Source organism: Vipera ursinii, assembly GCF_947247035.1.
Source record: "Vipera ursinii genome assembly, chromosome: 9".
Classification (NCBI taxonomy): Eukaryota; Metazoa; Chordata; class Lepidosauria; order Squamata; family Viperidae; genus Vipera; species Vipera ursinii.
In genome coordinates this window covers 1,691,384-1,716,576 of record NC_139523.1, presented here as the reverse complement: position 1 = coordinate 1,716,576, position 25,193 = coordinate 1,691,384, and the positions used below count along the sequence as shown (strand labels likewise).

General features: G+C 48.5%; 1 protein-coding gene and 1 long non-coding RNA gene across 2 annotated transcripts in view; one reads left to right on the top strand and one right to left on the bottom strand.

Moving 5' to 3' along the window:
- Positions 1 to 25,193, top strand: part of MACF1 (microtubule actin crosslinking factor 1) — a 348,186-nt gene that overhangs the window by 71,867 nt on the left and 251,126 nt on the right. The gene's annotated exons all lie outside the window — the stretch shown is intronic.
- LOC310644720 lies at positions 8,714 to 17,530 on the bottom strand. The gene is made up of 6 exons (XR_014493360.1): positions 16,201 to 17,530; positions 15,741 to 15,903; positions 14,912 to 15,057; positions 14,721 to 14,794; positions 14,098 to 14,305; positions 8,714 to 9,666 (listed from the first exon to the last, which is right to left on the bottom strand). It is a non-coding gene; the product is annotated as an uncharacterized lncRNA (long non-coding RNA).

Here is a 25,193-nt window from a genome sequence, read left to right as displayed (position 1 = left end):
GTCCCTTGCAAATGTGCTGGATTGTGATTCCCATAATGCCCAGCTGGCTTCACCACTACCCATGTGGAGTTTCCCTGCGTCCTCCCCCAGCTCAAGATGTTTGCTGACCAAAGGGTGGGTCCCCAATCCTTGGCAATTTCACAAAGGGCCAGTTGTGTTTTTTCATAACCCTCCTGCAAAGTTGGGTTCTGAAGTCCAGAGATCAGGCCTGGGCATAATTCTCTCAGCTTGTGCAGAGAGCCATTCCATTCCATAAGGCTATTCTGGATAGGTGTATTATGTTTCCCTCTTAAGCAGCAAGAGTTGGCATTGTTTCCCCAAACATTTGGGACTGCTGTGCTTCAGCTGTATGCTCATTTCTCTGTCGTTTAGCCAGAAAAGCAGGTGGGGGGGGGCGCTCTTTGAAGCTCAGAGCTTGATAGTGGTAAGCTATAATTGAAGTGTTATCACCCCTTTGTTGTTATTTTAATCCATTTGCAATTACTACTGAAGCAGCTGTTGCACAAAAAAATCTCCCAGCCAGAGGAAATTAGACTACCTTGATCCAAAGGCTCACCTCTTAAGGCAAACCTTGGTTAGATGTCAGGTGTAGGGAAGAGTGCTTCTTTATCTGTGTTTATCTGCATTTCCAAACTGCTGTTTTTGGAAGATGCTATTATACGGTGGGCAACATGCCTCCAAAAAGAATGCTGTGGTTGTTATTGATTATCATACATGAAATTCACAAGTGAAATTCAAAGGACCACACAGCAAAATCTCACTGAAGACGCTGCTTCAGTCATTTTCATTCTTGCTGGTCTCCAGTTTTGGAGAGAAGGGCTTTGCTGCCCAGCCACTTTCTGCTTGCCCATCAAAACATTCTGGCTTTCTTACAACCTGCTGCAAATTTGAGTGTAGCAGGCAACTTCTGATTTCTCCCAACAGCCCTGACCTACTTTTTTCTCCTACAGACATTGTGAGCAAGGGAAGCAAGACAGAGAGTTGCTGGAAAGTTTCAGATTACTTTTTACCAGCCGGGGAGAGGAGTGCAGAGGCTTCAAATAATTGATGGACCCCAAGTAAGATGAGCCAAGGGCGCTGCCAGACGGACAGCTGTGGTTGGGGGTCACCAATGAAAGCCGTGGTGCTTCAGTCATCCATCTGCTCTCCTCTTTCATTGAGGCTCTGGGAAAGGGGATCCTTCCCAGCTTTCTTGTTCTGCGAGATCATGAAGGTCTCAGCCTAGCTTTGAAGAGAGACAATAAGTGGTTTTGGATCTCTCAGCATAGTCCTCTCCGGAGATGCATTTACATCTCCCTCTCTTGTCCTATCTCCATTGCAGTTCCTAAGTGAGCAGCATATGTGTTGCCATTTGGCAGTGCTACTCCCAGTTTACGGTGGGGAAGGTGAAACTCAGTCACCTGATGGCGAGATAGACAGCATATAAATGTAATAAATATATAAATAAATACATAAAATAAGGGCAACATATAAATTGTGTCCGTAGCTATAATTAAAAATATTTGATGAAACATGCCTTCGATAGGAAGAGTAGGTTGTATTAATCCCTCTTCTGCTCTGAACTCTGGCTTTAGGACCCCCCTTCTGTTCTTTGGGAGACGTGATCATACGGAAGCAGCCCGCTTACAAGGCTTATCTAAGGAAGACATTCTCCCAAGTTAACAACTCATCTGATACCATTATCACCCAAGCCCAGCATCTCCTCAGCAGATGGTAAAAAGAAAATGGGGAAGTCTGTTTCTCTAATATATTTTGATGATATATTGGTTGCTGATGCTGGTCTTCTGCTGAACTCTACCCATGTGCAAGTTCCTTCCATCAAGTTATGTCCAAGGGGAGAGAACTGGAGGTTCTTGTATGATACCCAGCACACTGCCCTTTTCTATTACTCATTTTCTCTATTTTTATCCCATTTTTCAGGCAATTCTCATCTTTCCTACCAAATATGAGTGCAAAGAAGAGACACAGGTCAAGCACACAGGCTTACGTTGAAACTTTGCAAAGCAAGGCAAAGCTTTGTCCTGCTTCTTTTTCCATCTTGCTGTCCCCTGGTTGATGCTCCGGCTGAAACGGTGGGAATGCATGAGGCCAGGGTGTCCTTTGGTCTAGCAGTCCGGGGGGTTCTGCCTGGCGTGTACAGCAGACTGTTTTCAGGGCTCCTTCTCAGACCCACCACGAGGGCCAGACTGAACTTTCCCTTCATGTGCGGCTTCTTGATGAGCAACCATTGGGCTGGAATGCCTTCACTCTCTGCTCGCGAGCCCCACCCTGGTGACAGGAAGCAGGCCTTGGCGCGAGGCAGACTTGTGTTCAACACCTGCTCTCAGCCCAGCAGTCTTCAGGCACTAGAGAAGGACGGGGACTCTTGGATTCCTGAGCAAACAGCTGTTGTTCAGACAAGAAGTAGCAACTGGCATCCATCCGAGGCTGCTCTGGCAGTAAAGACAACTGATCAGGTGCTTAGAACAGGGGTCTTCAAACTTGGCCCTTTTATGACTTGTGGACTTCAGTGTGCCTGGCTGAGGAATTCTGGGAGTTGAAGTCCACAAGTCATAAAAGGGCCAAGTTTGAAGACCATCCGCTTAGAGGGTGTGCCCGACTGCCTCTGTGGGGCCCTGGAAAAGACGAGAGCTTGGCAGGTGGTCTTTTTAATCTCATCTGGTTGCTACTCCCGTCTCTTCCAAGGGGAGGATTGTTTCCACGGTTGCACATGCAACACCTCCGTGTATTGTGTGTGCCCTTGTCCTCTGGGTGCAAGTTGTTGGAGCAAGACAGTCATGCTCTTTGTATAGCCTCACAGGCTCTTGTTTGGAAGGATCACTAGGGCGTGATTGTATATGTAATATCCTGCTTTGAAGTTCAAAAAAACACAATCCAAAGCGGCTAATGAAATATCAAAATATAATTCAGAGCTTGGCTTTCTTCCAGAGCATGTTTTCACAAGATGGAGAACTCAGATTTTGCGTTTCAGAACTAGGTTGGATGCAAAACAAGGCAGGTTCCCAACCTCCTCTGTGTTAGAGGCAATTGTGTGGTAGGAAGAGAGGGAATAAATAGGTCTCCCTCCCAGCTAGGAACATTCCCAGGTAAATTGGGGTTTGGATAAGATTCTGGCTAAGGATTTGCTTATTGTTTTCTTGACGTCAGTGTTGGTTTGGCCTTGGACCTGGGATTGAATACCTGATTTTAGGTGTGGGGCTTCTGATTGGAAATGCTAAATGTAGGACTCTACAGCAGGGCTTTTCAACCTTTTCACAGATTGCACCACTTTTAGGACATGACACTATTTGAGTACCACCAGTGCTTAGCAAGGTGTCAAAAACTTGGTGATTAAAAAAAGGAGGCAATTTTGGGCTTTACTGGTTGGATTCATTTGTTGTTATAGAAATGGCTAGTTTATAATATTATGGAAAAGTAAAAAGCTGAGGTTCAATGTTAATGCTTCCTTCCTACTGCAACAGTGGAACTTAGAGGTCAATGCCTTTTCTTTTCTTTTTTCCTTCTACCCCTCACTTTTCCCTTTCACCCTTTGCTCGCAACCCCCCCAACCTTTGCTAGCAAAAGCCTCTAGCTAGTTCTTATTCACTTACATGTTGCTCACACAAGCTTCTCTCTTGCTCCATTCACACACACGTTGCTCTCACAAGCTTCTCTTGTTCCATTCACACACGTTGTTTGCACAAGCTTCTCTATTGCTCCATTCACACACGTTGCTCACACCAGCTTCTCTCTTGCTCTCATTCACTCACAAGTTGCTCACACCAGGTTCTCTTACTCCATCCACTCACACGTTGCTTGCACAAGCTTCTCTCTTGCTCTCATTCACACATTGCTCGCACAAGCTTCTCTCTTGCTCTCATTCACACACATTTCTTGCACAAGCTTCTCTTGCTCTCATTCACTCACATGTTCCCTGCACAAGCTTCTTTCTTGCTCTCACTCACACGTTGCTCACACCAGCATCTCTCTTGCTCTCATTCAGACACATGTTGCTTACATAAGCTTCTTTCTTTCTCTCATTCACACACGTTGCTCGCACAAGCTTCTTTCTTGCTCTCATTCACTCACATGTTGTTCACACCAGCTTCTCTCTTGGTTCATTCAGACACACGTTGCTTGCACAAACATCTTTCTCTCATTCACTCACACATTGCTCGCACAAACTTTTCTTGCTCTCATTCACTCACATGTTGCTTGCACAAGCTTCTTTCTTGCTCTCAGACACAAGTTGCTCACACCAGCTTCTCTCTTGCTCTTATTCACACATGTTGCTTGCACAAGCTCTCTTTCATTCACACATTGCTTGCACAAGCTTCTCTTGCTCTCATTCAGACACACGTTTAACACAGTTTCTCTTGCTCTCATTCACGTACATGTTGCTCACACCAGCTTTTCTCTTGCTCACACATTGCTCACACCAGTTTCTCTTGCTCTCATTCACTCACACGTTGCTTACATGTTTCTCTTGCTCTCATTCACTCACAAGTTGCTCACACCAGCTTCTCTCTTGCTCTCATTCACTCACACATTGCTTGCACAAGCTTCGCTTGCTCTCTTTCACACACACGTTGCTCACACCAGCTTTTTGCTCTCATTCATTCACAAGTTGCTCACACCAGCTTTTCTCTTGCTCTCATTCACTCACAAGTTGCTCTCACCAGCTTCTCTTGCTCTCATTCACTCACAAGTTGCTTACACCAGCTTCTCTCTTGCTCTCATCCACTCACAAGTTGCTCTCACCAGTTTCTCTCTTACTCCATTCACACACATTGCTCACACCAGCTTCTCTTGCTCCATTCACTCAAATGTTGCTCGCACAAGCTTCTCTCTTGCTCCATTCACACACATTGCTCACACAAGCTTCTCTTGCTCTATTCACACACATTGCTCGCACAAGCTTCTTTCTTGTTCTCACTCAATTGCTCACACCAGCTTCTCTTGCTCCATTCACTCACATGTTGCTCACACAAGCTTCTCTTGTGTGAAGGTGGAGATGAAACAGCATACAGGGGGGAGGTACAAAAACTATCCATATGTTGTTCAGAGGACAACTTGCACCTGAACATTGGCAAAAGAGATGGTGCTAGACTTCCGGTGGAAAAGAGAAGAACCTGCCCCTCTTTACATTGGGGGGGGCTGTGTGGAGAGAGTTTCCTCCTTTAAATTTCTGGGAGTCTACCTCTGTGAAGATCTTACCTGGAAAGTTAATACAATCCGGGTGGCCAGAAAGGCCTAACAGAGGCTCCACTTCCTCAGGGTCTTGCAGAAGAACATGGTAGAACAATGGCTAATGACCTTCTTTTACCGGTCTACTATAGAGAGTGTCCTCTTGCACTGTATTGTGGTTTGGTATGCTGGCCTGACAGCAGCGGATAGGAAATTATTACAGAGGGTAGTGAGCACAGCACAAGACATTGTGGGCTGTCCCCTGACACCACTGGATGACATCGCCAGGGCTCACTGCCTTGGAAGAGTGAGGAAAATTCACAGGGATGACTCACACCCTGGTTGGTATCTCTTTACTCTCCTACCATCGGGTAGGAGATACAGGAGTATAGCCAGCTGTACCAGCAGGCCGAAGAACAGCTTTTATCCATGGGCTGTTAGGCTTTTGAATGGGAAATAATTTTATAATTTTATATATGTTTGACTTGCAAGGCCGGTGTGTTGTGCAATTAGCTCACATGGTGTAACAAGATGGTGGGTTTGTTGTCACTGTTAGTTGGGTGGGGTGGCGGGGGCACAAAGGGAGGCTCAGCCAATCTCAATGTATACATGGTTGTACTTTGACAATAAAGGTTCATTCATTCACATCTCTTGCTCTCATTCACTCACACGTTGCTAGCACAAGCTTCTCTCTTACTCTCATTCACTCACCCTTCGCTCACAAAGGCCACTCTCTCTCTCACCTGTTCGCTAACAAAAGCCTCTTCTTCTCTTCTCTTCTCTTCTCTTCTCTTCTCTTCTCTTCTCTTCTCTTCTCTTCTCTCTCTCCATTTTTTTTCTTTCCCACCAAAACCTGCTCCTTTTATAGCTTCTCCTCTCTCCACCTCCTATTCCTCCTTTTCTCTTCCGGGTGTTCCAGAAGCTCCAATCAGCATGCAGCCATGTGCGCAGATTCTGGGGCTTCTGCCAAGCCCTCCAGCTGCAGCTGATCTCTAGGTCTATGTGGCACTTCTACACTTGGCTAGGGGTTGTGTACCACCTGCCAGGAGCTAAAGTACCACCTGAAAATCCCTTCTCTACAGCACAAACCCTTCTTTGTTAGGGTGTGTGCTGGTGAGGTTTGGAGTTGCCTTCAGGTGAGGCTTGGAGTTGCAGTGCCAATGTCTCTTGAGGGCCTTTGGTTGTGAAAGACTTGATAGAAGTTGGCATTTTACCTCTGGGGAGGGTGTTGGCGCATAGCTTTTCTTGCTTGGTCCTGCTGTTAGTTGTTTTGGGACATGCATCTTTCTACGGTCGAGGTGTTTGGCTTAAATTCAGTGGCTTGTTGACAAATAATAGTCATCACTTGTTGCACTTCATAGAATCCAAGGGCTGGAAGGGGCATTGGAGATGTTCTGGTCCAACCTCTTGCAGAAGGCAGGAGTCGTCCTATCATCTCAGACAAATCTTTTCTTGAAAACCTCCAGAGATGGAGCACCTACCACTCTGAGGGGGCAAACTGTTCCCTGCTTAGCAGTTCTCTCAGTCAAGAAATTCCTTCTTTTTTCCAGGATGGGTCCCCCTCTCAAGAGCTTCCACCTGTTGCTACTTGTCCTGGCCTCAGGTGCTTTGGAGAATAAATTGACAGTCTCTTCCCTGTGATGGCCCTTCAGGAATTGGAAGATGGCCGGGGTGTGAGCCTTCTCTTTGTTAGGCTAAACATTCCTAATTCCCTTAGTCATTCAGACCTCTGACCGCCTGTGTTGCTCTTCTTTGCCCTCTTTCTAGAGCCTCAGCATCTTTTCTGTATTGGAGACCAGAACTGGATGCAGAATTCCAAGGTTGGCCTTATTTATGCAGTGCCAGCAGAGCAGCATTTGATCTTGATACAGCCCAGGAGATAGCTGGGTTCGCATGTGTTAAGCAGTAATAGTGGTTTAAAAACACAATGGGCTTGCACAATAGGTTGAACCTTTACTGTTGAACACGGAATCCAGCTGAGCTAGTGGGCCCTCAGAGGCTTCCTCCTTGGTCTCCCTGCCTCCCTCACTTCCTTGTACCATCTCGATAGCCACTCAGCATATTAGTTACCCCTGGGGCTAAATCTTGGACACTCCCATTGACTTGCTTGCAAAATTTCCTATCTTTCCATCGTCCAAAATGGTTGAGGGTCCTGCAGTAACTGGGAAGCTGAACAAATTGCGTTATTAGCTTAGCACAGTGTGTAAGATAGCTACATTGTTCATTACAGTTAATGAAAGCCTTGCATAATCACAAAGGGAAATAGAAGTTCACGAGAGGTTTTTCTGTTCACCAAACATTCCCATTTTTATTTTGTAGGTGCCCCCCAGTGCTTTCAGTTAGATTGGCAAACACAATTTAAAACGCAAATGCAGTTTTATTTATGTATAGCAATAAAGCATGTCTCTTAACATATGCAGAATAATTTGGCTAGCACAGCTTGAAGACCTCATCCTGCTGTTTCTGTACTTTTCTACGTGCTCTCTAAGTGTGCAAAGTTGGTTCCTAGGATTCTTGGTGAAGGCCATGCTGGCTAGGGGATTCTGGGAGCTGCTGTCCATGGACCTCAGAAGGCACAGAGGTTGGGGAGGTGGCTGAACAGCAGAAGGTTCTGCTACGTCTGATGGGAAATGGCCACACAAGAGTGAGATTCTGTGCATCAGAGAATCGTTCTTTGGTGGCCGGATGGATTTTTCTGGCAGTCTAGTGAGATTTGTTCCCGAAAGCCCCCATTTCAGTCTAAGTCCATGCTGTACTGTGGCGAATTGACCGGAATAAGGATGAGCTTGTCCTGTAAAGGGACACCTGGATGCTGCTGAGATCCTCCAACTGCAACTGAGGCTGGGTAGAGTCCTGCACTCTTCCATTGGCCGAGAGGGAATTTCTTGGGGAGAAGCAAGGTGGAGGGAACGTTGCTGATTTTGGTGCATGAAGACATTGTGTTAGTTCAGTGGTGCTTTGTGGCAGAGCGTCTGCCAGAAACGCCCTTAAAAGCTGGGATTTTGGAGTCTGCTTCTGCCTGGCAGAGCAGCTCTGGGCCATTTCAGTTCAGAGAGACCTCCAGAGAGAGGCCCCACTTTATTACTTTGTTTCCTAGTGCAGATAGGCCGTGATTCCTCCTGGGAAGGACAGTGATGCGGAAGGAGCAGGAAGGAGCAGGACAGGGGGAGAGTGAGCAGAAGAGGAGGGGAGAAATGAGCGGGGCTGGGCATGTAGACCCTTCAAGGATCCTGGTCAGGATTATGTAAAGCTCCTTCTGGGAGACTGAACAATCAACATTTTGTTTTGCACCTATGCCAGGTAGGGCAAAACTTCAACTTTCCTCCAACCCTTTTGAGGTTAAATATTTTAAATATTTAAATATCAAGGTTAAATATCAAACTATTTTAAAACAGAGTAACAGAGTTGAAAAGAACCTTGGAGATCTTCTGGTCCAACCCCCTGCTCAAGCAGGAAACCCCATAGCATTCCAGACAAGGGGCTGGCCAGTCTCTTCTTAAAAGCCTCCAGTGATGGAGCACCTGCAACTTCTGGAGGCCAGCCGTTCTGCTGGTTAATTTTTCTCACTCTCAGGAAATTTCTCTGGAGTTCAGGGTTGCTTTTCTCCCTGGTCAGTTTCCCTCCATTGTATCTTGTCTTGCCTTCAGGTGCTAGCTAAGGGGGGCGGGGGGGCTCCACATAAGGATTCAGTGTGTTTCAAACTAGCTTTGGGCCTCCCACATCTCGGACACAAGCTGATTTATTTCTGATTCAGCTGCAGTCTCATGGAAATAGTAGCTCCCTATTGGATTGTGCCTTTCGGTAGCTTGTGGGTGGTCTGTTTATGGATACCCCTGCCTCTTCCCTCCTTCCTCCAGCTTCCTGGGCTTCTGGACTTGCAAGGGAAAGGGGGCTTGGTTCTCTTTCAGCTCCCCTTCCTAGGAACTGTTGGGTTGTTAAATGACCAGAGAAGGAACGTAATATGAAAGGAGGCTGCAGATGGGGTGGTGGGGATGTTAGCAAATGGCTCCTTTTATTTCCCTTTTTTATTGTGGGGGGAGAGATTTTGGACTTTTTGCTCCTTATTGTTGGCATTTGGAAGTTGGCAGGATAAAGATGATCCCAGATTGCTTTTGAGAGTTTGGAGATGAAACAAGGCTCGTGTGAAAAGTCCCTAATTGCCCCCCTTTAGCCCTGGTAGGCCTTGCTTCCTTTTGTTTCAGCATGCAGTGGGAAGCTACCGTTGTAGTTTGCTCAGCAAGGTTGTAGGAAACCTGCGAATGAGGTTCTGCAGTGTGTGGACCCAGTTGCTGTTCATAGTGTTGTTGCACCAGATGGGTTGACTTGACGTGAGACCTTTTCGAATTCCTCCAATTGGCCAGGATTGGTGTGTCCCACTTGTGAGGGTCTGTGGGAATGGTCCCAGGAAACAGGAGGGAGAGCTGCAGGCTGCTGTGTAAAAGATGGCTCAGCCCACAGGGGGAGGAGGGAAGCACTTCAGAAGGGACCCTCCCTGGTTTTCTGGAAAGTAAAAGGAAAGGGGGGGGGGATATTTTCAGCCTTGCAACATTCTATTAATGTAATCTTACAATAAAGAGATACCCTTCTTGTCTCTACTACCTCAAAGGGCTAACACACTTTGATTTACAATAGTTTTATTCACACATTGGCTAATACATGATTTATTTTATCATGGTTTTCTGAACAAGCCATGATAGTTTGGTTAAACATGTGTACAAGCCACAATATCTAGGTTCATGCATCACATTAAGCCAACATCACACAAACCACAGAAGACTTGATACCACGCATCTATTGTTTGTGGTGATTCTGCCCATTTAATGGTTTTAACTACAATTAATCTGTAGTTTTTGATGTAGTTTTTCATGTCCACGTTTTCCACATCACAAGAAAGTGCCTGTTTCACTTCTTTGTTGGTCGCATGTCTCCCTGAGTGTTGTGTCCAGTAGACTTTAAGATTTGGATAAATAAAAACAGGTTTACTTTTTAAGCATTAAGTATTTGGTGAATATTTCCTTTCAGGCGTCTGATAACTTATCCAACTCTTAAAGGGTGAAAGGGCAGCCTGCAAAGGGGAGACCACATCAGGGAGAGGTGTGCAGAAAAAATGCACACCATGCTCTGAGAGTGTAGGAAGGATTTGGGGTGGGGGCAGAAATGGAAACGAGGGGGGAAAAGCCATCCAGGGATCTGGGGGCAATATTTTCAGTTACTGCAAAGGCTGAGGATAATAAGAGTTGTAGTCTAACACAGCGGTCCCCAACCCCCGGGCCGCGGACCAGTACCGGGCCGCAGCATGCCAGCAACCGGTCTGCACAAACAAGCAAAGCCCCATCTGCGGGATGCAGGCAGCACACAAAACCACCCCCTCTGGTCCACGGAAAAATCTCTCTCCACGGAACCGGTCCCTGGTGCCCAAGAGGTTGGGGGCCTCTGGGCTAACACTAGATGTCTTCCTGTTATAAATATCAAACATGGTTAGTCTGTGACTTAGAAGGTTCTCTTTCTCACGAGAGACTACAGGGATACTCTTTTCTTTCGTGGCATGTCTGCTCCTGGTGCTTGTTATTACCCCATTTCTTCCTGGTGCTTTTGAGGAATTCCTTGAGAGGACACTGGCTTAAAGCTTGGCTTCTCCTCGCTGCCTTTCTCTATGGCATCCATTCTCCTTGACACCCAAAGAATTTGGTGCCTCTTTGTGTGGAGGAACCCAACACCTCCAGCCCGCTCACAGATGGGGCCACCCTACGCTGCTGTGTGGGGAAGAGGGAGGGGCGTGGGGGCAGGGTTGGCTGGTGACCAATGAGGCTTTTCAGGCCCATTTCCTCAAATAAGGAAGCAGAGGGCCGGCCAGCGCCAAGAGGGAGGCTCTGCAGGCAGGGAGGGAGGGAGCAAAGGGCAATCCGAAGGGGTGCCTGGGACTCAGACCTGGACAGGCCGTGGCCGGAGACGGTGGCTTCGCAGGCTCCTCGACCCTTTGGGCCATGGTGGCAGCTCCCTCCGGCTGAAAGCAGCAAATGAATACCGAGAAGTACCGGAAATTCCTGGATGGGCTCAACAACCTGAAAGGTAGAGAGCAGAAGCTGCTGCCCGCAGCAGGGAGGACGGGTGGTCACCAGTCCATTGGGAAGCTTGGCCGGCCGGCGGTTTTCCACCCATTGCCCTGCAGAGCTTTCAGACCTGTGGACCAGTGGTGAGATTGGGGGAGCCTCTCCCCTGCTCCTCCTGGAAAGGCAGCAGGGCTGGGGGAGAAGAGCAGCCCCAGATCCTCAGCTTCCCAGCCAGGAGCAGAGTGCCCTCCGTCTGGCACGAAAGAAGCCTTCCAGACCACGCCAACCGTCCATCATCCCAGCTCATCTTGATTAGGCAGGAGTCAGAGTTTGAACTCGGGGCCCAGGGCTCTCCTTGCCTCGGGGAAGGAAAACACTTGGAGGAGGAATTGCCTGCTTTCTGACTGAAAACGGGGCTCTCCAAAGGGCTGCTCCCCCGGTGAGCTCAGGCAAAGAGCTGGGAAAGAACAAAGGAGGCCCTGGAATTCACAGCGCTTGTCTGGCGCCCCCACTTCCCATTTTGGGAGGGGCTTGTAAAGCTCCTGGGGAGGGACGAGCCATTCTAGATGGCAAGGAGCAGGTGCTCCGATTAAACCCGATCCGTCTGCATCCAAGTCGTGACAGACGGAGACCTGCCTCCTGCTCCAGAAACCCTTCGGCTCCCAGCCCCATTTTTTCCACCACCTTCCCCCAAAGACCGGGAATGGGAAGAAATGTCTCAGGAGCCTTGGATCAAGTTCTCCCTGGCCCCTTGCAGTAGGGGGGGGAGGCTCTGTTCCACACAGACTGCCAATTTTGGTATGGGTGCTGCTATTGTGCCCACTGTGGGAATCGCTGGGCTGGGTGCTGGTCCTGGCGTCTCTGTGCCCCCAAAGAGGGGGGTGAAGCTGGGCTCAAATGAAGCGCAACTGCAGTTGGAGCACTCGGGAGGAGATGCTCTGGGAGCGGAAGGGAGGCGTTTCATCCATCCAGCTAGTCTTTGATTTACAGTCATTCATTTAGTAACTATTCAAAATTTCAAGGGCACTGGAAAAAGGGACCCACAGCCGGTACTCACTCACAACCCTTGCAGCGTCTCCCGTCGGCGGGCAGCACCTATTTACCCTCTGATCCCTGTAAACACCTCAGGCCGCTTCCCAGTGGATCGCCTACAGGCAGAGTCAGTGGGAAGCTGCGTTCGCTTAATGAATTGGGGATTCACTTAACAACTGGGTCAGAAAAGGTCACAAAATAGAGCCCAACTCTTGCTGAACTCTGCTCCCAAAAGTGGCCTCAAGTTGAGGACTGATGTGTCGTGGGAAGTGGGCTTCGTGTTTTTGAGGAGGAGCCCAGACCTGCCGCAGGGGGTCTGTGCTTCGTCCTCAGCTGCCACAGGGAAGGCTTCGGCTGGGTGGTCTCAGCCTCCTAGTCAGACCAAGCGTTGCTCCCTCAAGATCCCCAGTCCTGCTGTCCTTTGGTCTTCCGTGTTTGGCGGATGCCAATGTAATAGTCCTGCCTCCCATGCCAGGCTCATTGGAAGAAGCCGAAGCTGGTGTGTGGCCGGTTGCCGCTTTGCACAGGACCTAAAACTGCATCATTGCAGATTAAGCGCCAGGGATGACTTGCTTGTCCCTCCTCTGCGTGTCCTTCCCCGAAAGAGGTTGGCTCTTTTCTCTTGCAGGCCTGGTCAGCCAGGCCTTTTCTCCAATGGGCCAAGGCATAAGTTTTGTTTTTTTAAATGAGCTTGCTGCTGGACCCCCCCCCCCCCACCCCCGTTTTGGACTTATTGGTAATCGTTCTGATTTGTAAGCACCAGTTTGAAGCATGTACAGGCTATTATTTATACCAGGTGTAATGCTATTTATTTTGCTAAAATTTTCAAACTTCAGAACCCAAGTCTTAAATGCTAGGGAATTGGGTTTTTTGTGTGTTTCAGATGAACTCTTTCCCTCATATGGTTCTTAACATACTTCAGAACTCATCCGACCTGAATCCGACCAAATAGGATCCAGTTTAAATTAAACTCTGAGTGTCAAGATTCTTTTTGATTGCAAGGTTCTGGGTAGCAAAGCTGAACTTAAGTTAATGTACTTACATTAACTTAATTGCCAAGAGCTGTCATTTACTTGTCCAACTTCCTCTTTCATTTCTTCCTATCTGTTGTGCTGGAATTGCTTGACTTAACTCCAGAAAAGAAGTCAGGTGTTTTCATTTCTTATGATGGATTTTTATCTGCTGGTTTTTCAGGCTCCGTATCAAGGAGAAATGCCGTAGTTAACAGGAACAGCTTGGCGAGAGAAAAAGAGGTTGGGCCTCCTCCGTCAAATAGCTTTCCGCCTGCATGCGCCGCCGTCTATGGCTGGCGTCCGGAGCCTCCGGTCTCCGCCTACCTCGCCTGCAGCTGGGGGAGGGGCAAGCAACTGTGTGGAATTAGAGGCACGAGGCTTGCAGGCATTCTTGGACCACCCGCACCCCCACCCCGCCATGGTAGCCATGAATCAGGATTAGGACCATGGACTGCCAGACAGCTGAATATTTTATTTCAGCACTGGTGCCTTTTAAGAAATTAAAAATGCTAACTCTGTCCTCTCTGATACTGTTTTCTGAAGAGATCAAAGCTGAGGGTTGCGAATTTTTTTGTTTCTTAACTTGACCCCACTGGAGTTGCCTTCCGTTTCTGTTCCCACCCTTCTGAAATCCTCCCTGGTGCTTTCTAAGACTTGAGGTCTCGTGGGACCCCTTCTGGATTTCTAGTGGTGTTTTAGAGGTGTTTGGGGCATTTTGCTCTTCACCTGTAGAAGCTCACGGAGCCATGAACTCCAAATGAGTTGTGGGGAGAACCCCAAGTGCATGGAGTTAAGGAATGTGAAGAGGCTTTTGTCAGAGGGGGGAACATTTTTACCGTAGGAGGAAGCTGGATATTTCTGGGACATTTGTTAATGTCTGTCTTTGTGGCTCTTGCGTGAGACTTCCTCTCCCCAGGGACCTTGTGTTGTCACTGGGCTGCGACGGACAGGGCCTCCTCCATCCTTCGCTACTCTCTAAAGAAAGTCTCTTCTTGGAAGCTGTTGACCTGGAATGTCCAACTCAAGGGAAGGAGTGAAGATTGCCTAAATTCAGCATGGGATTGGAATAGACAGAATAAGCTGAAATTAAAAACAGAGGGACCCATTTCCAAGGTTTTTCTTTTCAGAAAGACAAGCAACCATCGTTCACTGTAAGATGAGGTGGGGTGAGTTTGGGTGGCTGGTTGGAAGGGTCAAATTGCCTGACCAGTAGCTCATAGCGACATACTTCTGAACACAGGTTTTGTGCAATTCTAAAACAGCACTAAACCTTTGTCCAAAAATAATTCATCTGACAGGACCCAGATACTGAGGAGAGGCAGGGGGTAGAGGGAATTTCTCTGTCCTCCATCCTCAGCTGTGTCTAGAGGTACAAGGGACAGTGAGTTGCTATGGATAAAGGAATTTAGAGCTGACCTTGGGAAAGAAGGAAGCCACTAAGGCTTGGAGAAGGGATTACATGGGTCAGTCAGGCTAAATTTTTGCTCAGCATGAGATGTACCAGAGAGACTTGGTAGACTTTCAAGATTTTTTCTGTAACAATAAAACATTATTTCTTCAGTGTCTATTTCTTGACCTGCCCTACACTGAAGAGTTGACATTGGGGGGAATCTAGAATGTGCGTATAGGTGTGTCTCATTAGTCTCTTGCCTTAGGCTCTGGAGATTGATTGGAGCAGCTTCTTGCTGGGGCAGGTCACCAAATTTCCATCAGAAATGTCCTGTTTCATCTCTCCCTGGGCAGCAGCCATGATGGCAATTGATCTTGCATTTCTCCTAGGAGGATCTTGATTGCTTCTGAATTGGCAAATGAAAGGGGACAAGCATTTGATTTAAGAATTATTAATCCCATCTGTAGATTTTGTTTTCTTTGCTCTCTAGTCTAAACCTAGCAATTTCTTGACCAATAAAATATTTAAAGTTCTTGGAGATGCTTATCAATTTCCAGACCAATTTCAGGATTGGAATCATTTGTAAAACAAAGCAGTATCTTGCATCATAACTCAATCTTCACCCTTTGAATATCCCTGTAACATTTAGAAAAGGGGCAGAAGGAATGACATTGTTTTTGTTGTTTCACACACCCTTTATCCTACTATGACTCTCTCAGCTCAGCTCTTGAAACATTACAATTTGAAGATAGTGGTTGGATTTGCACAAGAGGCTAAATGAGATTGAAGTGGGGTTGAATATCTTGTGGTTAAACGTGTGGTGGGACCAACCTTCACCTTAGCATGCTGTATGAACTAGCTAGACTAGGCCATTAAGCCATCATAGGGGAGGCTTGTTTGGGCTTGCTCTGTGAACATAGCAATTGTGGACTGTCAATGTGCTTAAGATCCAGGGTATTTGTGAACCAGGTATGCGCATCTTCATTGCTGTAGAACTCCCTGCCCTTGGTAGAGAGTCTCTCCTTCTCTCAGAAGTCTTCTGACTGCTTTGTGTTTGCTGGCCTGCAGTTGCTTTGGGACCCGTGTTACCTGCACACAGATTTGGGTTTCAGCAGGGTTGCTGCATTTTGCTTTCTGTTTCTAGGGCCGTCCAAATGGGCTTTTCAAGATGGCAGATGCGCTTTCTAATTTCTGGAGTTTGATCTTCTTCCATCCTGTGATGAAGCACAATGCTCCCGATTTTCTTCTTGAGCTGAAACCAGAAGAGAAAGCAATAAAATAGGCTGAGCAGAAGGAAAGGGCGGAGGTCTCTCCTCCCTCCCCCTTCTAAAGGCCCTGCCACCCTTTGCCTCCAAGGCAAGCAGAGACCATCTGCCCCAGCTGTTTCCTGAAAGATGCTGGCAGGTGGCAGTGGACTCAAGCCACATCCCTCGCGCCTTGGGGAGACCACCCTGTCCTCTGAAGCAGCAGAAACCCTGTCTGAGCCTAGGGATTCCTGACCCAGGATTCACCTCCCTCTCTGATCAGTTCAATTAGCTCCCAGGATTACCTGCACAATTATCAGCACAGATGAGAAGGCTCCCCTCTCTCTGCAACACTTCCTAAGCAGGCAGATCCGCATCTTGCTGTGCAGTTTCTCAGGTGATGCTCAGAAGTCATCCTTGGCCAGGAATGAACTCGGGACTAAGTGCCGGAAAACTCAGGGCTTCCAGGTGTCCAGAGAAGAGCAGCAATAGGGCCATCCAGGGGGAGACTGGCTGGCTGGTTTGGGATAACAGGCAGCAGCCCTTCCGGAGGGATTCCTAACGCAACAGCTCGCTCCTTTTCTTGACTGTTTTAGGCTAAGTAAATTAGTGGCAGAAGTGCCCTCTGCCACCCCCCTCGGTGAAGGAGTGGCAATTGTGCAATAGCAGCTCCCCCCCACTTTCGGTTCCCAGATGCTGGAGACCCAGCTGTGGGCACTTCCAGACAAGTACGTTTCAACTCCCAGAATTCCCCAGCCAGCGTGGCCGTCTAGGAGAATTCTGGGAGTTGGTTCCCATGCCAGAAGGTGCTAAGGTTGGGGGGTCCCTGAAAAGAGGCTCCGGCCGGATGTTTGCATTGAGTTAAGCTACGGCTTATCGGCTAAGCTAACATGGTTTACTCTACGTACTGTGCTAAATCGTAAACTCTTGTTGACAAATAGCAGCGGCTGCTCTCGTGCCACCTACGAAGCTGAACCCAAACAAACTGCACTGCGGCTTAGGCTAGTCTGAGGCTATTTGTTGTGCGCTGGCTTTTAAAAACGCGCAACTCTCTAGCGAAAGAGGCTCTGCGAGCAGCGAAGGCCCGAAGCGCCCGCCAAGCAGCTCGAGGGCCTGCGGCAAGCCCAGGGGGCCGAAGGGGAGCGGGGGGGGGGAGGGAGCGGCCCTCTGCGTTTCTGCCCAGGAGAAAGGTGCTTCTTCCCCTCCTCCCGCGCGCACTCCGGGGCCTCTTGGGGCCCTTCGGCTTCTGGCCGCCCGTCACGGGACGAGGCGCTTCCCGGAGGGCCGCCCAGGTGCCTCCCGCGATAAGCGGGGCTGGTGGCTGCTCGGCTGCACCGGCCGGCAGGCGAAGAGGAGCTGCCCGCCTCCCGGCGAGCCCCCGCTCGGCCGCCCGCGCGCCGCTCTCCTCTGCCTCCCTTCGGCAAAGCTGCGGCCTGCCTGGCGGGGCGGCTGTGCGAGGCCCCGGTCGCAGAGCGCGGCCGCTTTTATCGGGACGCCGCCTGCTCCCGCGTGGCTTCTGCGGGCCGAGATTAGCTCCCCGCGGCGGGCCTTCCCCCCGCGGCCGCCGCCTCCAGCAGAGCTTCCCGGCCCGCCAAGTGCGGCTGGGTGGCCGGGGGGGGGGCAGCCGGGGGGCGACTCCCCGGCCCCGCATCGGAGCGCCGGTGCCGGGACGCCCCCCGGGGGACGCGGCGGGCCCCTCGGCCCGGACCCCGCCTGGCCTGCGGGAGGAGGGCTGCGGGCTGGCGATCCCGGCCTTAATCTGCCTGGCGCCGCTTCCTTTTTCCCCGAGCAAGCCGCTTCGGTGTTTCCTTTCCTTTTGCTTGAAGTGTACCTGTAGTATGCATTCTGAAATGTAGATTGTTTATAGGGTTTATTGTCGATATTTTTATTGCAAAAGTCATTTTAATTTTGCTAAGTTACTTTTTTTAAAAAAAGTAATTTATTTCTGGAGCGTTCCAGGACCCCGATTACACTTATGACAACTCTCGCCTGCTTTAGTCTCTGCCTCTCCCTTTTCTTTTTTGTCTCTTCTGGAAGTTGCTCCCTACCTATCACAACTTGCTTGCCAGCTCCTGACTGCTCAGCTTGATCCTTGTTGAGATCCTGATATATATAAAGACTCTTGAAATGCATGGTTTAAAATAGTTTCCTGCCTTCCACAGTTAGAAGACCTGGCTGTTCAGATGGTATTTCCCTGTCCTGGGCGTCACACTCAGACATAAAGGAGAACTGTCTCCAGCACTTCTTAATACAAGATGCTTCCAGATCTCCCAATTAAGGCTTTATGCAGCTGTCCACAGTTTGGTGCCAAAGTTAAAGTGCCAGAGGGCTGGGAATTCTAGTTTTTCCTTAGGCGTGGAAGTCGGCTGGTGATTTTGGGCCATCCCCCCCCTTCAGTCCAGCCCACTTTATAGTTGTAGTTTGGGGTAAAATAAGGGGAAACACATTGCCTTGAGTTGTACAAGATGATGTAAATCTAACAAGAGTCTTATTTTTTCTATTCTTTTCTATTAATTGGTTTTGAAAAGGGGGAAAGGTTTCGGAAGAAAAACAGGGTAAAATTCTGTATATCCAGCAGGGTGATTGTGCATTAAACTTTGGGTGCTCTGGAATCCAGAATCCCTCAAAGAGTTAACTTATTTAGCTGTCTGATAAATCTCTTGGCTCCATAGGTTGGCCATTTATTAAGGGTAGGGTAGGACTGGTTTCTCCTGTAGGCCCTGCCGACCCGGTGATTGACAAGCATTACCTTTGATCTGCTGGTAGGCCCCAAGCAGGTGCCTGGACTACTCAGCAGGTGGGCAAATGGCATTTCAGGATTTAAAGGAAGCCTCTCCTTATCCTGTTCTATGGGGTTATTTTTGTCATTCATTGCAGAACAGCAGCTGTCGGAGAAGGCCAGTCACTCTCTTTTGTGCTGGTTGGTTGAGTTGAGCAGTTTAGAGGCAGTTTGGTGTAGTGGTTAAAGCATCAGGCTAGAAGCTGTGAGTTCTAGTCCTGCCTTGGGCACAAAGCCAGCTGGGTGGTCTTGAGCCAGTCACTCTCTCTTAGCCCTATGAAGAAGCAGGAAGCAATGGGAAGCCACTTCCGGAAAACCTGGCCAGGAAAACTGCAGTGGCATGTCCAAGCAATTGTCAAGAGTCAAAAACTGACTCCAAGAGACAAAAACACACACACACCCCCAAATTACCATAGTTTAACCATCAATGATTAAATAACTCACAGTTGGGTAATTTCACACAACAAACATTTTACCAGTTAAGCCATATTTTATAAAGTGCAGTGGCTGGGTTCATCCATAGTGATGGGACAAACTACTGTAGATCCGACCAAGTTTTAGGATGCTGTGTGATGTCAGCCTTCCGATTGAATCAGGCTGGATCTATGTCTACTTGGGTTCCTCCATATTGTGTATTGCAATGCTGCTTTTCTTTGCTTCTTGAGGGTTGTAATTGAGGAAAGAGTTCCTTTTCAGTCGAAACGGTATTTATATTCTTTGCAACTCAACAGAATGTTGGAAAGAAGTTATATAAAGAGGTTTCGGTCCCTTTCTCATCTGTCCATCTCCAAGAGTGTCAAAACTGAACAACACTATCGGACCAAAATCCACACATGCATCTTGTTTGCTTGGCATTTGCCAAGGATGTGTCCTCGGACAGAGTGTGTACTTCATCACCAGCTCCCTGTTGAGGAGGCTTAGGTTGGGCTAAGGCGTTTCTCATGCCAGTATGAGAAGACTTCCCGTGTGGGAAGCACAGAGCCTTCGGAGGTTGGCAGGTAGCTTGGCATGTCTGCTATGGGGCTCCCACTCTCCAAAGTCTAGTCATCTCCAGGATATCTTAGTCGTGGCTGTAAGAGAGACTAAACACTTGTTTGACCCCTTGCCTCTCCCTTTCTCTTTCCTTTTCCCTTCCCTTCCTCTCCCCATCCCAGCACACTTCACCCAACTGTGTTTTTCCCTCTTGGCAGATGAAAAGAGGAAGGGAGCTAAGTGGGTCAAATGTCCCTTGTTGTCCTCACTGTTACAAAAGAGTTTTAATTTAAAAAGCACAATATTGTAAGGTTGAGATGCTGCAGAACAATGCCGCCTCTTTTTGGGTTTTCCCCAGGAATGCCTCTGAACTCCCACATTGAGTCTAGTAACCCAGAAGTAGGGAGGAAGGAGGCCAGGTTTTCAATCCTTCAGATTTCTCTCCCTCCTCTAGAGAGCTGCTGCGAAGGCTCTTTAATTGGTGGAAGGAAGGAAGGAAGGAAGGAAGGAAGGAAGGAAGGAAGGAAGGAAGGAAGGAAGGAAGGAAGGAAGGAAGGAAGGAAGGTCCACCTTGGCTATGGTCTGCTGGCTCTGCAGGGCCAGCGCTCTCTGAGGGTGGGCATGCCTTCATTCTCTCTGCAGACAAAGTGCCTCCCTCCTGGGCTGGAGAGGCAGGGATGGGAAAGGGCCAGGGGGCAGCTGCTCTTGCCACGACACGTGGGCTAGGCTTCCCCAGCCCATGGCTCTCCATCCAGCTGTAATGCTCCACCCAGCTGGGCAGGGGAACACTCACCTGTGCCGAGGCTGGCGAGAGCAGAAAGGGAGGTAGGCAGGTCAAGCAGGCTTTCCCGATTATGCTGCCATGATGGTGGCAGGGCAGATAGATGGATAGATACCAGGACACACACACACCATCACACCCTTACCCACACCTGCACATCCAGGTGCCAAAAAATAATCTCACTGCTGCAAAGAGCTGGAAGGAGTTCTAGAAGCCGGGGTCATTCTGCCTTGTTTACACTTGTTTACACTTTGGAGGAAGGAGGAAGCTTGAAAGAGGCTGGGAGAGTCTGCAGCCTTTTCTCCAAGGACCTGGGCAGGCTGGTTTGGTGACAAGGTAGCTGCTATCCAGGCCTCACCTGGCAAGCACCAGGTGCAAGTGTCGGGCTTCAGTGCCCATAGTGTTTAGCTAAAGGACATCCAGGAGGAGGAGGAGAGTTGTGATGGCAATCCTGTGGGTTTTCCAGCCACTCCCCCCCCCACCCCCTGCAGTCATTCTCATGTGCTGATTTTGCACCATGCGAGTAGGCTGCGGGTCCCACCTGGGTTTGAGGTAGCAGTGGGTGGCCTATCTGTCTGCACGGAGCATATCCCCAAAACGGAGGCAGAAAGGACCAGGGTGCCAAAGAAGCCAACGCAGCAGGGATTTCCACAAGGGGAATGTTCTCTTTGCCCTCCTTGTGGCCAAACAGGCCCTGAAGGCAGCGGCTTTGGCCTGGCTAGCAAAGAAGCCCCTTTCTCCCCACCATTCAGTCTGTCTCTCCTTCTCTCCCACTTTCTTTCCTCCCCATGTCTGTCTCTGAGCCACTGCCGGGGAGTTGGAGAAGGGAAACTGGGCCATGGATACAGCTTCTGAGGGATTCTTTGGGGAAGATGACTGTTTGGACCAAGGGATCCCTCAGAAGGGGGGGGGGGACAAGGGCCCAAGGGGCTGCCTCTCCACAGCAGCGGCCTGGGCAATTCGGAGATGGCAGCCAATCTTCCAGTTTCTTCCTTTTATTTCTTTTCAAATAATTTTATTAAAGTTTACACATACAAATACTGGGACAAACTAAGAAAAATACAAAAAGTAAAGGAAGGGAGGTGCAAAGAGACAGAAAAAAGATCTCCCAGTCATCCAGACAATTTCAATAACATTTTCCTTAGGATGTCAACAAAATTTCTTTTTCCCATATCTTATCCCTTATCAATAGTCATATTGTAAAAATTCATTATTCAGAGTTATCAGAAATAATATATTCTAACTTTAAATAAATCCACTTTGTTTTCCAACTGATCACTTTCTCTAAGAAATAAAGCAAAAGAAATCTCTTTCCATTTATAAACAGATCAAATAATGTCCCACCCAGCTTCATTCTTTACGTCTCACTTACAAATGGTGAGGGGGAAGTCTTGAATCCTTGAAAAAATGCCTGGATTCCACAAGAGGTCATTTATAGGCTGGCTGATGAGACAAATGACCATTTCATACAGAAAAGGAGGCCAAAATCAGATCACCAGGCCAGGACTCTGAACCTGACTTTTTCAGTACTATTGTCACTTTGAAGGGTTGCTAAACGAATAGTTGTAAGTTGAAGACCTGAGATACTACTTGGGTCCCAGAAAAAAATCCAACACCGTTTCCCCGGGTGTGATTGCAACCACTCCCTGCGTGCCCACTTTATTCCAACTTTCAGGGATGCCACGGGAGGCTTCGGATGTGGGCTGGTGCCAGGGCAGTGCCCGGTGTCTGCTAGCGCCTTGTTCCTGTGCTCTGAGGGCGACTCCTTCCTCTCCACGTGACCCTCACACCTTCTGGCTGTGACCTGGTGGCTCCCCTTTTGCCTTGGGGCGGGTGGGGCACGGAGTGCGTCAGAAGCCCAGCTGGGTTTTGCTGTTGGGAAGGAGACCTGAGAAAGCGCCCTCTGAGTCAAGCGCGGCTGCCTGCCTGGGCAAAGCCAAGCCCACCCTGATCTGCCCTGGGGCTGGCCTAATCAAATGGCGGCTTCCTTCTCGGTAGGAAACCCTCCAGGCTGATTCTTCTGGAGCAAAGGCTCTCTGGCAGAAATGCCTCCCTGTGGTTGTCCTGTTTCCAGGTCGCGACTTCTTCCGTTCTCTTTCCCAGAATGGCTCCTCTTCTCAATCTGGTACTACCTGCCAATTTCCACAAAATGTTTTTAAAACAATTGTTTATGAAAATTATTTTTAATCCAACTTTTATCTTGGTTATTAAACCAGTAAAAACAATACCTAGTAATAAAATATAAAGATGGCATTATAATTGACAAAAATCATCTGAGTATAAAGAGCCATGCAAACAAACAGAGCAGGAATGGTCTCCGGTGCCAAATGGTTGCAACTTTGGTGCCAACTGAGTTTAAATAGGGAGGAAATTTTTGCAGAATTAGGATCATATTTCACAAAGTAACACTGACTTACTTCCTTGGAATTTTGTATCATGCCAATACGTTTTGAGACTACACAGAGCTAAAAATATTATTTTTTACTCTAGAATTCAGTAATAAGTAGCACTGCCGTGCCTTTTCAAATGCCAAGGGAAGGATGTTTTAATGGGAGTCTAAATGATAGAAAGGCTGGTGCATGCTTTAGTTTGAGGGGATGGTACAATCACATGCTACAGTGGAAAATATCTTTATGATTTTACTGTAAAGTTACAAAAGCCTATTTTTAAAAAGCTCTTCTTCTCAACCTGCACAGACCCTGCTGGATCCAGGCAGTGGGAAGGAGGCGGCCAGCCTCATTTAGTGTTGGTCTTCTGTGTGTCTTCTGTGGGGAGTGGGCTGAGGGCCAGGAGCCCAGGCCAAAAGCTGGCACATTGGGGAGCTCCTCCCTCCAGAGTAGATCCGGTGGTCGGCCTGTGCAAAAGACCTCTGTGAATTGGTGTCGGCTTCTAACAGCTAAACTGTGGCTACCATCAAACTGTACAACGATTCTGGAAATCAGCGACAGTAAAAAAAAAATGCTGCTTAGTCTGAATTCTTGCTGCTCTCTGAGCTTGGTTGTTTTCTGGCAGACATTTTATTACTCAGCGAGGTAACACCATCAAGCTTAGAGAGCACCAAGAACCCTGGAGTCTGAAGCTGCTGGTGTCCTAAATGGCTCCCAAGTTTTAATGTTAAACTTTGGCTCTTGCGATGCGGATCCTACAGGCTTGTCCTGGATCTTGAGAGATCTGAGCCGAGAGGAGCATTGCTGCCAGTGGTGACTCTGAGGGACGCTGCGAAGGGAGCATGTGAGCGCTTATGGAGCAGAGAGGAGGCGTCATGGCTGGCCTAGTTCTGGAATGTGGTCTGGCAGAGGGAACCTAGCCCGCTTCCTGGCCTGGCAGAGGCAGAGCCCAAGGGCAGCGGGGGTGGGGAAGGCCTGGGTTGTTGCGCCAGCTCTCCTTTCAGCCGTGGCCTCTGCTGTGTGGCTGGAGGGGGAGTTGTGGTCCTGGCCTGAGCGTCTGACTTGGCCTCCCTCGTGGGATTTGGGTGGTAGAAATGCCCAGGTTGCCAAGCAAGATAAGGACGCGGTTGGCTTCAGAGTCTGGTTGGGGTGGATGGGTGAATCAACAAATGTTGTGCTTCCATTGTGCAGAGTCCAAAGAAAACCAGCCGTCCCAGTAAGAGAGGAAGGGGCCCACACCAGCCCCCGTCACACTTTCTGGGAATGCTGGGCTCCCCAGAACAATTCAGGATGGGGCTGGGTGGGGGGCAATGGGAGGCTTTAAAGGGAAAGAAGCAGTAGAGAAAGCCAGAGTCCATGGATGCTCCAGAAAAGCTGTTGCGGTGGCCTTTTGGGATAATTTGTTCGGTTTCAGAAAAACATACTTATCCCACAACATTAATCTCAGCCTGATAATCTAAGGCCTGGTTTGGGTTGTGAGATGACTGCATGTACGCATCCCCCCAAACTGTATTGCCTCTGATACTCCAGGGTGTTACTAAGGCTGTGCTTTTTAGTTATTTTTTAAAATTTCCCCATTCAGTAAAAGGCCTGAAGGGTTTGTAGATCTTTTTAGAAAAGCACCTGAATGAAAAATTACTCCACAGGGAATGAAGTGCCTTATGATTCAGACAGGCTGGGCTTTCAGCCATAGATTCCTGGCTCCTTTAAGGAACACATTAGAGATGGGAAGGTGTTTTAAAATGTGTGTTTTCAAAAGAGTTGAGCAGTTAAGAGGGCATTGGCATCTGGGTCGTTTGTCTGTTACTTCTGGCAAACAGGTTTTGCAAGTTGTGGTTTTAAAACCCAGTTCAGGGGTAGGCAACCTCGGCTCTTTTATGACTCATGGACTTCATAAAAGAGCCGAGGTTGCCTACCCCTGACCTAGTTGATCAGAGTCGACAGCAATGGGCCTCTTTTCCTTTCTAGCCCCTTTCAGGTTGGAAGAGGGCATCGTGCATTTCACACGGCTGTAAGACCAACGTCTGTTGGTTTGGGCTGAGATTATCATGGTTTGTAACAATGTCTTAGTATGATATGTAAACCCAGGTGATTCGGGCTTATTCAACCGTGGTTATCATCACGGGCAGGCTTTAGAGCAGCCCATGAGGACCTTCAAGGCGCACAGATTCTTTTTAACGAGACATTTTTCGCTGCTCTTTTGTTGAATGCGATTCTTTCCAGCCCTGAAAGCAGCAGCGCACAAAGGCTCAGAACTTGAGATCGTGCTGCAATGCACATTTGTCAAACAGCTTCTGAATTTGAGTATGAATTTTCCCTCTCGATGCCTCCCACCTCTTCAGAAAATTCTTCTGGAAGAATATTTGGGTTGAGGAAGGG